General features: G+C 40.4%; 1 protein-coding gene across 1 annotated transcript in view; it reads left to right on the top strand.

Moving 5' to 3' along the window:
* The first annotated feature begins 7325 nt into the window (after positions 1 to 7325).
* Positions 7326 to 13353, top strand: part of peak1 (pseudopodium-enriched atypical kinase 1) — a 162540-nt gene continuing 156512 nt past the window's right edge. Inside the window, exon 1 of the mRNA XM_041795133.1 lies at positions 7326 to 7521. The gene's annotated coding sequence lies outside the window, so the exon portion shown is untranslated. The remainder of the gene's footprint in view (positions 7522 to 13353) is intronic.

Below are 13353 nucleotides of genomic sequence, written 5' to 3'. Positions count from 1 at the left end.
ATGGTTTCTGTCAGCATCATTATAGCCAATATGAGCCATCTCTTTTTAGTTAGCTGAGAGCTGATCAAAGCTGTTTGCAGGGTAGCATTTGCCGTCATTATGTTTTCCAATAAGCAATCATACAAATCTTTTCTGCAGCAAAATGCAACATTAATTAATGTAATAACATGTTTTCTAAAAGCACAGACTCCCCCGTTTTAACCAATTATGTCTTCAGTTCAGTGATTTGCTGCTGAAGGCCGTTTTTGACAGCAGTTTCTGGGGTTTGAGGGGACTATTTACTGTGACTGATTTGATTTTTAAATGGCTTTTTTCGGGTACATTTAACTACTTATTTATGAGGAGGATAATCTATTATTCAAACCCCGTTCAGATGATCCCAAATAATTCATACTGCATCAACAGGAAGTTACTTTGCTGACCGGCTTAAAGGAGACAGAGAGGTTCCATGCAATTGTTTTTATGAATCTCTGCTGAACTTCCAAAAGGGACATTAGATCTGACAGAGGATGGAGAACAGCTTCCCTGCAGATGGTGTTCCCTTGTGGCTTCTTAAGGATATTTAACAGAACAAAGACACGGGCTGTAATAAAAATACAATCCTATGAAAGTAAGGGGATTTTAAAGGAAGTTATATTGCAGTGACCCAAAAAACAATTAGAGAAAAGCACTGAGAAGAGTCACAGCTCCAGTGTTATTCCACTCAAATGTTGTTGAGTCTGCTCCAGATGATCCTGACTCATGCAGCCCGGCCATGCTTTCTCTCTCACTTTATCAGACTTATGGAACAACACTTCAAATAAGAAGTGAATCAAGTTTTTTTTGATGAAGTACAATGCTTATAAAAGCAACAAATGCAATGGTAAAGTTGTATGGCAGTGCTTCCCAAAGTTCCGGCTGGTGGTGCACCCACAGGTGGGCTGTGAGAGGCCTTTACCTCATATAAAAACCATTAACACAATTTATAAAATTGAAATTTAATTGATCATAAATTACTTGATTACATGTACTCTGCTCCATTCAGCTTTACCTCAACCCTGACCAGTCTCCTGGTCCCTGCTGCTGAAAAACACCCCCACAGCATGAGGCAGCAACCACCATGCTTCACAGTAGGGATGGTCTCGGGCAGGTGATGAACAGTGTTTGGTTTACTCCCAAAATAGCGTTAAGAATTAAGACCATACAGTTCAATCTTGGTTTTATCAGATCAGAGAATCTTGTTTCTCACACTCTGAGAGTCCTTCAGGTGCATTTTTGCAACCTCCGAGCAGGCTTTCCGTCTAGCCCAGTGGTTTTCAGCTGGGTAGGTATCAGGACCCAAAGCCACATTCCTTAAGAGAATTTGCAAATTTTTAAAAATATACTATATTGAAAATATTTAATTCTGGATTTTGGATCTCAGATGGAGTGAAACATAACTGCACAAAGAGACCAGACAAAACAAACATGTTTAAGGGAAACACATCATTAAAGAAGGGGTATTACACTTTTCTGATTTTTAAAACATAAATATAAAGTCACAATGTTGGGTGTCTATACTCCATGTATGCAAATTTTCAAACCGCAAGATAAACATATGCAGCAGTAATCTTGGAATCAGCGTGTAAATTGATGAAAATGGTTCGTTGAAAATCTCTCCGAGATTCTCCCGAGACGAGATTTCGATGGAGCGAACAGGGAGCAAACTGATGAGGTCATCGCAATATTATCTCCTGACTGGTTCGTGGTTTGTCCGTGCTGCCGGCAAAGTGGAACAGACCACCCACGGACGTATATCAAAATTCGTCATATTTTACTCAGTCGGACCAGTTCAATTCAAAGTTTACAACTACTAGCATAGCAACATAGCCACATTGGAGGGGGCAGGCACAAAACATTGAGTCCTGCCGCCGGCCAGCCCCAAGAAAATCGGCCAATCAGAGTAAAGCAGGTCCGTGGAGGGGGGGTGTTAAAGAGACAGCAGTGAAAATGAAGCCTTTCAGACGGAGGTTAAAATAAGTGTTTTTCAGGATGCCAGTGTGAGAAACATGAGGAGTTTTTGAGCTGTAAACCATGTGAAGCTACTACATGGGTATCAGAGAGATGGTGTAAAGCCTTGAAAAAAGGCATAATACCCCCACTTTAAAGACCCTGTAAGGTGAAAGAAGATCTGTATTTAGGTTTGTTGTAAGATAGGTCACTGTGTTCTGAATCCCCAAGTCACAGTTCAGTCAAATAAAACATCTAATTAGTCAGTAAAATCTGCTCCAGGATGGTGTGGGCGTGTCTGTTGAATGAGATGAAGCCACGCTCACTCGGGAGAAATACAATCCTCTCAGATTACAACAGTCTGAATTTAGGAAAGCACTCACACCATTATCCTGCCCCTTAACCTTCTGTTGACCTAAGAAGAAGAGACAAGGCTCAAATCTCTTAAGGTTCTTTAAAGGACCCACAGGCCACTGTGGCTGATAGATTTGGCAAATTTAGCTCACAATGAACAAAAAAACACCATTTAACTGACTGTAAACTTTGAATAAAGGCAGTGACATCAGCTAACAACAGACTGTACTGAGATGAACTACTCTGTGATTTTATATTGTAGTGTTAGAGGGGCGGGATCATTCCCTACAGTGGGCTCATGACATCATGAGCCCACATATTGGCCCCACCCACATTAAACCAAGCCAGCAGAGAGGTGAAAAACTTTTTAACAGTCTAAATCCAGAATTCAGTCACATGTAGATCTCAGTGTTTTCACATGTTTACAGCAACCATATTCCAACATATCTAATATGTTAAGACAAAAACTTTGTACTTCAATTTACAGGGTCTTTAAAGAGGGAAATGCTTGCATCTTTTTCATACCTAATTTTCCAGGGATAGCATTGAAATGTTGGTAATATCCAGAGAAAGTGCTGTATTATTTTTGGAAAATCAGCTTTAATACCTTGAAAAAAGAAGATAACATAAAATCTTGCACAATTTACTGACATTTACTTGTTATTAAAGGAAAATTAGGTAGAATGAAAATATATGCTCGCTGTTGGCTTCTGTATATCATAGACTTTTTGCCGCTTTTTTTCCAGGCACACGTTCACAACCCACTGGAAACACTCCCGCAGCCCACTTTTGGGTCCCAGCCCATAATAAGTTAGTCTTTAAGATTAGTAATGATTCTTAATGCTCCATGGATGGTATGCAAAGATTCCAGGCACTACCATTAAACAGTACCATAATCAACTGGAGGCACGAATGTGGCAGCAACAAGTCAATTTTTGCAGCAGTCAGTTTGATTTTAATAACGAATATCCAATTTTTTTTTTTTTTTTTGATAAACATTTTCAGCACTTGGTGGAAACAGACTTTCCAATTGCCACTTTCCTCTTTTTAGGTAATCTCTTCAGTCAACCATAGCATTCCCATTGCAGGTGAGGGATGCAGGCAGAGAAACCCTAAAACTTTGCAACAACGCCCCTCAGACTCTTATTTATTCAGCTGGAGTGAGGGAACATTCCTCTTTAAAAAACCGTTAAAAGAGGAAAAAGCGAGTCATCCTTCCTCTTCCTTGCTCCATCATCCGCTCCATCTCCCCCAGCCCCTGGAAAATCCTTGGCCTCAGTGCCCGGGACAGGGGCAGGGAGGAGGAGGAAACAATGATTGGAATGTGCAAAAAAACTTGAGTCATTCCCACATGTCAGCCACCGTCTCAGCTACTCCTCCTGCTCCTCTTCACAATGAAAGCAAGTGACCTCCACCTTCTCCTCATAAGCTCTGTTATCCAGGTCCTAAAGCTGTAAATGTCACGTGTTTGAACAGACTCTTGTTGCTGCTGCATGAACTTTCATTCTTGGAAACACTCCACAGAAGAGCATGCTCAAGCTTGCAGAAGAAGGGTGCGATTTTGATTGTCTTACATCAAATAAAACTTAATTTTTTAAAACTAAATGTCATCAGCATGGGGGGAGGTATGTATAATATATTTTATAGCTTCCTTACTGCTTTTATGTGTTTTTCATGCCATACAAGCTTTATAAATTAGGGGGGAACATATTTCTAATGCTACATAAATGCATCAGGAGAGCAGGGGATTTCCTTGCGTTCATAATCATTATGAGAAGCTTTATGTCATTAAAAGACTCACTCACTGCTCTCATCGCTTTTCAATAACTGTAGCATGCAAACACTCACTGTGGCTTTGTTCTGCACATCTGTTTGCTTCTCTCTAATGCCAGCTGTTCCTTCCGTACAATCCTGGTTTGAAATAATGAGATTGATTTGAAATCACTTTGGTTTTAAAGTGTGATCTCATCGTTTTTCATCAGTGCATGCGGCTTTTTAACAGGCACTTATACTGTTTTTAAAGAAAGGAAATGCAGTTGCATTATAACCAGAGGCACAAACAGGATTTCTAAGCCTTATGAAAAGATAACACGCTGGACCCCTCCACCACAGCCTCAGTCAACCCTGCAGGATTGCTGTAAGCATTCCTTACATAAAAACCCCATTAAAAGCTTTAAAAGAGGTTATCAAAGTTTTCTTCACCCAATACGTTATGAGAAAGAAAATAAGTCCATCAACAACAGTCAAAGCAAAGTTATTATCATCATATGGCGCGTGCACTTTGCAAAGTGCACGCTCTCACAGAATCATCAGGATGGAGGATTAAACAGAAAGCGTGAACATCACTTTGTGGCTTGAGTCATATTGGTCGGATAATTACCGGGCAGGAACCAATGAGGTGGCTTGGAGGAGGAGACTGAGATTAGATGAGCAGAAGACCTGTGAGGATGAGGACTAGATGTTGATGAACTGAATGGAGGTAGCTGGGGTGGAGGAGGGTTGCACTGGCCACACTGAAATGACAGGCTGGTCACGAAAGAGAGAATGACATAACAGGTGCATGATGACTGGTCAGACACAGCTGTGGCAGAATCTTATTAGCTGAGTACTTAAGAGAATGAACGCCCATAATCAGCTGATCAGCAGGGCGGGAAGAGGGAAAGAAGGGAGAGACATGAATGAGTGGTGACTAATGAATGAGCAGAAATGGGGCATATTACAGCACATGCATTTGAATACAATGACCGGCATCTCCTGTGGCTATTATACTCAGGCTTCAACTGACAAGAACATCATACGACATTGCTGCAAAAACTCTGAGCAACCAATTTTAAATCATGTTATTGTGACTCCTATGACAACTATGACAGTTGTGACTTGGTTGAAAGTCTTGAAAATCGCTATATAAGTACAGTCAAGTTACCATTATCTGTTTCAGTGGTTCCTGGAAAGGTTGGCATACTCTTACTTTCTCTCCACATTTACAAAAAGCAGTGCATTCTGCAGAGGATAACTGCTCTGTGTTATAAACAGACATGTAAGACCATCTTGCACATTAAGTTCATCTAAATATGGGTCTTTGGTTTCTGTATATTCACCCATAACTCATCTGCTTCTGGAAGTTTCAGTCATTATGACATTAATAGCTTATGAGGAGCAGATTTCATGACCCCCACTGGCCCACCAAACACAGGCTGAGGCATTATAATAATGCATTTTTAGTCAACTATTCCACATTTCTTAGTAGGGCTGTGGGTAGCTTGTTGCAAAGCAATGCACTTGTTTACTCTTTTTGTTGCCCTTTCCTTCATAAGACAAGGGTTTTGAAAGTGGATGTACTCTGTGGAGACTGAAAAATAAGTTAGCATACTCTGTATACCTGCGTTCACTCTACACTACACCCCTGGCAGTGATGGAAGAAGTGCTGAATCAGTTAGGCCAACTTAATTAGGAATTTAACTATTCCTTTACATAAAAAAAAAATCAAAACTAGTTGAGTCAAATTTGTACAGCTAAAAAAATATTACAAAAACAAGTATGTGCTTTGGGAAATTTCCAGACTTCTTGTAAAGACATAACAATTACTGAGTTTTTTTTTTTTTTTTCAAAACGAAGCATTTTATAATTTTGGGGAAAATATTGTGAAGCTGTAATGGCTTGTTGCTTTGAAAACAGCATTAAAAAAAACCAAGGTCCTCTTTCAAGCTTTAAAGTGTCCTTCATGTCAGGTCATATCCATTGCAAGAAGAGCTGGTAAAAAAATAAAAACGGTATTTGTTTTATTTAATGTTTTTCCACCTCTTTGGAAAGTGGGTGCTGGCAGGGGCGTAGCTAGGGATTTTGGGCCCCCAGAAAGAATTTCCACAGGGCACCCTTTAACCGGTGAGACAACAACATACGTTGAGTCTTTTTTTTTTTACAAATATCTATTCATTTTAATGTATTTTTAAAACACAATTTCCCCATTTGCGAATCGCATCACAGTGCTGTACTATACCATTTGGACATTTTAAGGGAGGAGCAGTATTGAATTTTACTCAAATTAATGAGGATTTCAGTCTGTTGACAGATTCATTTAGTCCAGTGATACTCAACCCTGCTCAACCAAAGAGCCAAAAATTGTTGAAAAATGCATTTGCAAGAACTAAGTGGTGAAAAGTGGCAATTAAAATGGGTTAAAGGTAGCAAAAAGAGGTAACAATGGGGAGAAAAAGTAGCATAAAAGCACAGAAAGTGGCAAAAATGAGTGAAAAGTGACTAAACTGGGCAAAATCAGAAAAAAAGGTGGGGAAAATGGGCAAAAAATGGCATTTAATTGCAAAGGGCAGCTTAAATATGTGAGAACTGGCAAAAAAGGCAAAAAGGGGCAAAAAAAACTGCAAAAAGCAGGATTAAAGTGTCAAAAATTGGCAAGAAGTGACAAAAAGTAGTGGCAAAAATGGGTGGGAAGTGTCCAAAAAATGAGTTAACAATGGCAAAAATGGCCCAAAAGTGGCTAAAATGGTTGGGAAGTGATCAAAAAATGAGTTAACGGTGGCAAAAATGGTCCAAAAGTGGCTAACACGTGGCAGAAAGTGAAAAGTAACTTTAATGGGCCAAAAGCCTGGCAAAATAGGGGAATAAGTGGCATTTAACTGCACAAGACAGCTCAGATGGGCATTGAGGATCACTGCTTTAGTCACATTTGGTTTTAATAATGTCACTAATTACTAAGACAAAAAAAGAAACACTTCTCATTGCTTGCTTCCCAAGGTCCCCTCCCCACTGTGGCCCGGGTAATCAGTACCCCCCCCCCCCCCCGTGCAACACCTATCGGTGCTGGTATTGTATTGTATTGTAAACTGTTTTCAGCTCCATTTGTAGAAAAAAGAGGTTGTATTTATGGGAATTGGTACAGCCTGCTTTGAGTGCCTTGTAAATTGCGCGTCCACGCCGTTCCTCTGGCCTGCCCAGTCTCCTAGTGCGCGCGTTCCCGCTGAAAGGGTTGTGGAAAAAACTGCAGCGGCTGTTACCGGAGCCACGCAGAGACAGAGAGAGAGAGAGGAGCTGAGTGCGAGAAAAATCACTGGCTCTGGAAAGAGTTGAGATATACACACACGGATTTTCCTTATTCCTGTCGAGGACGACCTTGTCAAAAGCGGGATTTATAGCTGCCAAGAAGTGGTAGTATCGACGGGGAGGTTTTCGCCGTCTGAAAAGGTAAGGAAAAGTTAGCTAAGGGGTTCCTTTTTCCCAAATTGAAAGTGCCTCAGCCACAAGTCTCGTCAGTTTCCTTCGGCTGCCAACTTCCACTTTGTAGAGCAGGGGAATGTGGGGTCTTCACGAGTAGGCGAGTGGCTCTTTTTGAGTTAACATTAGCGCTAAATATGAAATAAGCGCAGGCAACGTCCAGTGATGCGAAAACAGCGGGGAAGTTTGCTAGCCGTTGGTACGTTTCTGCGAATTGCATGATAGCTCATTTTTACTAACTGCGTGCTGACTTCATAACGTTGCAACATTACTAGCCGTTGCTGTCATAACTTCAGTGAGGGCTAACACTGACCGGGCAACTGCTCAGTTTGTCCAGACATTTGATGCTGCTCGTGTTTTGTTTGGCTTAAAAGTTAGTTCAGCGTACACCTGGTTTGGAAAGTAGCCCTTCACCAACTTCTCAATGTTTACAACATGGCACACGCAGCGTTTATTTCACTCCTGGAGACCGAGCAGGGGTCCTTAAGACCACCAACAGAACCAGTGGGAGCTGGTTTCATTTGAGAGATATTTAACTGCCTTAATTGTACATGTAATAAGGTAATAAACAGGCATAAGTGGGACGAGGAGACGGCTTTCAACCGGTGCCAGCATTGTTACCCTCCTACCTGCATTACTGCTTTAGTCATAGCCATATATAACAACAATAAAGTTATTAAAAAGGGATTTCTTTCATCACACGGTCACCGGGCGGGACTCTTTGAAGTAGCAGTGTCTTTTAGAGCAGTAGTGTAGCCTCAAGACACACCACCACCTCCTTAGAGAGATTGCAACTCATTTTTAAAAGAAATTATTTAATTAAAAAGGTTGTAATATGGATTTAAGATTAAACAAAACATATTATTACACAAAGATTAAGGAAAAAACAAACGGGAAGGGAGGGTTTGCATTTATTCATTTTATTTTAATCAGTTTCCTGTGATAATGTAAATTTGAGTTGTTTAGAGATCCTGAATAATTAACTCACCATTGTGGGACAACCAGTTGTATTTTCACAGGATGATTACAAGAAAGTAAGCCTAATTCACTTCTCATCACAGCAAAGCAGAGTTAAATAAGGTATACGTAAAGTGGTCTGCTAGGGGTAGACCGATTATCGGCCTGGCTGATTATTGAGGGCTGATATTTGGCACTTAGCAGATTATCAGTATCAGCGTTTTATTTTTCTGAGAACTTCTAGAACAAAGGACTTTAAAGGTGCACCACTTTTACTCCACTGGGAGGTGTGTCTTCCCCTCTGGCTTTATTTACACTCCACACAGTCTCGCAATGTCCCTCCCACATGCTCTCTGATTGGTTAGACGCCCCATGACTGCCATCCAGACAACATTGAGGCCTGGGTGGCACTAGCACAGGGAGTGTATGGCATCACTTCACGTTTAGCAGCAACCACTGTGCTTCTCTGTGCTGTTTGGGTCTCATGAACTATTAATTATTGCTATCAATGTTAAAAAAACAATATCGGTAAGCCCTTACTTTTTGCCACATTTTTTGTCCAGACACACATTTTAAACTATCCTGACTTGTCATGCCAGATACGCTGTTTCACATGTTCATGGCATGGGATGTATTTCACATCCCTCTGGTTAACAGCACATGCACGGTGTTTGGGGAAGATGGAACCTTTCACAAAAAATTTAGAAGGTAATTAGATAAATGTTCCGCTACATTCAGTAGCAGCCAAACTGAGCGACAAAACACATGACATATGTGTGTGCCACTTCAGGGATTAAACAACATAATGCAAGCTTGAGAGGCAACTGTTATTGTTGTTCAGTCGGCAATTGAAATGCTTCCTAAAGCTGATCAAAATGAGAGCAAAACCATCTAAAAAGTTTTCAGTGCTGGTTTTTGCTCTTGTTTTGGTGAAGAAATGTTGTCCAGCTCTGATAAAACTGTCTGTATACCTGCATGTATCCTAAGCTCTTCGCCCTCAGCCGTTGTTATAGGCTTGCAGTACTGCTTGTTCTCCTTAAATGACTCTTTTTGGTCTGGTCCTTCTCTGACTGTGAAACTTGATGTTTTGCAAGATACAGCTGTGTGCATAAGTTTTAGGCATGTAGGGTGCTAAGGATTCACTATGGGGACAACATGCCACAGCCTGGAACTGAAGAGGGCAGCCAGAATGAAGCTCGACACATGTAGACACACGGTAGCCAAGTTCAAACACAACGGCATCTCTTCTGTCCAGGCCTTTTCACAACTGGTAACACGCCTGCAGATCGCCAGTGGTTTTGGGGCCCTTGGGACATCCACAGCATGACCAGGGGCTCATGGCAACCCTCATTCCCGTCGTGCTTACTCACCACATCCCAACTTTACTCCACCCTAAAGGCCTGGACTTTCTCATCAGATTATTTTCCCATGCCCCTGGTGATATGCAAGGACATCCAGAGCATGACAGGGATTGTGTCAATCTTTGTCCATGCCTGATGGTGCCTCAGGTGTAGGGCTGAAACGATCCCTCAAATTATTCAGGTGATTCGAATCAAAAAATTCCTCGAGGCAAATTATCTGCCTCGAGGCTTCACTCAAATCAGTCCTGTATATACGCCCGTGCTGTAGCCTGGACATTGCGTTGTGTGTTGCACGGTGAGCTGTGTTTCACACGGATGGCTATTTGTGTGGCACAATGTACTTGTTTTCGCTGTTACTATGACGTAACATGCATGATACGTGGCGTGAAAATCACAAAGGAAGAGAAGTTAATGCAGTGATGCTTACAGGCATGCGTCCTGCGTCTTTACGCAGCCACTGCCTGTGGCTGGCAGATATGACACTATGCCGGCACCAATGAACCTACGTGGATCTCTGAGTTGATCTTGCCTGCCTGACTCGCTGGAGTGAGACAGCACTCAGTTTGTGTCTGCAGACTTTAGAGAATTTCATAAACTTCTGGTTTATTGGCCCAACGGTTTCACAGAACACCGTCAGGTGTCACGATTCAAGTCCTGTTTTGGGGCTTTCCCTCTGTCTCCCTCTCTCTTTCTTCTGCGAGCACACGTCATACATTTAATTATAAATTATTTAACACTCAGCACACTGACGTCTTGATTGCAGCGTATTTTTCTAAAAAAGTGTCAGCATCCTAAATAATTTTAAAGGACCTATATTGATAATAAATTGACACCAATTAAATAGAAACACGCTATTGCCACAGACATTGACTAAGACTAAATAGGTCAAAGTTCATCATCATACAGTCAGGATTTAACAGGTCACAGAGGCAGCTTTATCCCTTAAAATGTGTTCTCCATGTCAGTGGATGCCTTAAAAGGTCATATTTTTATTGTGGATGAATTCACAAACAAAAATGTGCAAAAATTAAAAGTAAACGCGCTTTGAAAAATAGACTATATTCCTGTAATCTAAAAATTCACCTCTCAGACACCATCAGACCACTGTGTGAATGATGAAACTCTATTCTTGCTAGAATGAGAAATATTACATGCATAAAGTAGAGGATGTTAAAATGATAGTGTCCCTTTACTTTAATGACAAATTGGAAAATAAAAATGAACTACAATAGAAGAAATAAAATGTTAGCACCCAAAATTTCCTGGGAAAGGATCCCTAAAACCCCAAATATGGCATAATCTAATGTCATCATTTACCATTCATTTAAGGGACCCAGCTTCTTTTCTCATTTGTCTAGAACTACTTCTCTTGAAAAAAGCCAAAGTGACTGATTAAAAAATGCAATATTTCTTATTAGAGTACTCGATTAATCGCCAGAAGAATCGATAGAATACTCAACTACAAAAAGGATCTATTGCTGCAGCCCTACTCAGGTGGCTTACTCTCCACATCTACACCTTAATTCAACCTAAATTGCTGGCCTAAACATGCCTAAAATTTCTGCACAGTACTGTCGATCCACCTGAAGACAGACATAAAATCTGGCCTATTGTTTAACGCAAGATTAACTGAAAAAAGCTTTGCCATCCATTTTTAATTCCCTACCCACCAGTTGAAAACAACTGCTTTAAAGCAGTACAGATTTACCAATTATATCAGTACATTAAAAACTAACCCTCTGTTAAGATGCTTGGCTGTTTGGCTTGCGTTAAGGACAAGAATAATTTGTATTTCATCCGCTGCTACATAACCTTTTAACATGTGTAGGGAATCATTTTTCTTTTTTTCAATCTAATGCATCAGACTGGTTTACATCCTTTCAGGGGAATAGGGATCACCTCTGTCTTTAGAAATGTATATCTTACCTAGTGTTCTACAAAAGTGAGCCATGGCAGTCAATGTTGCACCAGAAATTCACACCAGTAATCATTTCATCAGAGGCATATATTTAATATTAATTTTCCTGTCTCTGTTAATCAAAAGGAGACTAGAATTATAGCCCAAGGCAGTGAATATGCTAGCACACATAATACCCGGAATGTTTAATTTTCAATGAGAAATTCCTCTCCTATATTAATGCTTATTTCCATGGTCTAAAAATGGACATTAAGTGCTAACACTCTGACAAGTGACAGCATGAATTTTATTTTGGATGCTGGTGTGTTAATGAGTAAATTTCAGGTTGTCAGAAGAGACTTTTTTAAAGGGGATAATTTCAGCAGTCAGCGTCTGTGGTCTCAGGTGTGTGCTGAACTGTCTACATGTTATTTGATCTGACAGTGAGCTGCAGAGGGTTAGAAATCAATCTGTCAGTTTAATTGTAGACTCATTATTTTCTTTTAAGTCTTGGTTTGACTTCAATTATTGAAATGCCATTAAAAGCTGGCATTGTGGCCAGTGTTGAAATTAATACTCTGCTTTTCAGAGCAGAATAGAAACAGGTTGCTAATTTTGAAACAGTTTTTGCTGTGTCTTTTGGAAAAAAAAGTTGTCCCATCTTCAGTCCCAAAACTCAAACTTGCTAATTTGTGTAGCATGTTTGAAAAAGGGTTCGGTCCTTTAAAAAGAAGAGAAACATTACTTGCTCAAATATGAAGCCATTTAGGACACATTCAGTTGAGAAAAACTGAACATCTGGTGTTTGGGTTTGGTGGTGAACATTAGAGGGTATGGGTCTATCCATTAACAGCTCAGTTTCAGAGCACTTCTCACTGATGTTTACTGAAACACCTCAGTCAAACCTGTTTGTTTTATTTTAATAGCTTCATGCACTTGTTATTTTCTTTATTCAAGAAAAAAATCAGTCAGAGAACATTAAAACAATGTAAAGTAATCCTGTTTAATGTGTGTGGCATTAGCAGCAGCTTTACACCTTGAAACTGTGCCCTTAGAAGACAGAATCACTTTTGTTTCTTCGCTGCCATTGTTGTTAACAAAGCTGATGTTGAATGTCCCACCCCTTCTTGATTTTGATAGGTCCATGAGGCAGAAGTGAGATTCTAGAGCACTTTGCTGCTCCAAAAGTTCAACTTTTCTACGGAGTGAAAGCACTTCTAGTAAAGCCAAAAGCCCAAAGGCACCAAGGGCATCTTTTGCACTACAGAGGGTGTGCTGTTAACACTGTACCACATTGTTGTGAAAATAGGCGCCATCAGTGCAGTATAAATGGTGGCAATAGACACAGGGCCTTGTAATGTGTAAACTGCATAGTAGACAAACTGCAATCAGTGGTTAATATGATTAATCTGCTAATAAATGTCAGGCATGCCAGGGCAATAAATTGATCTGATCAATGAAATTGATTTGTGGAAAATAAATGTTTTTGTCTGGATTTTCTCTTGAACTTCCTCCACAGCTCCCCTTGGGTTTTGTCTAGTTGACTACTGCATGGACTGGTAGGATTTGCTGGTTAGCCAAAAATAA

Source organism: Cheilinus undulatus, linkage group 9 (assembly GCF_018320785.1).
Source record: "Cheilinus undulatus linkage group 9, ASM1832078v1, whole genome shotgun sequence".
Lineage (NCBI taxonomy): Eukaryota > Metazoa > Chordata > Actinopteri > Labriformes > Labridae > Cheilinus > Cheilinus undulatus.
Note: the sequence above shows the minus strand (reverse complement) of the source record. Positions and strands in the feature narration are given on the sequence as shown.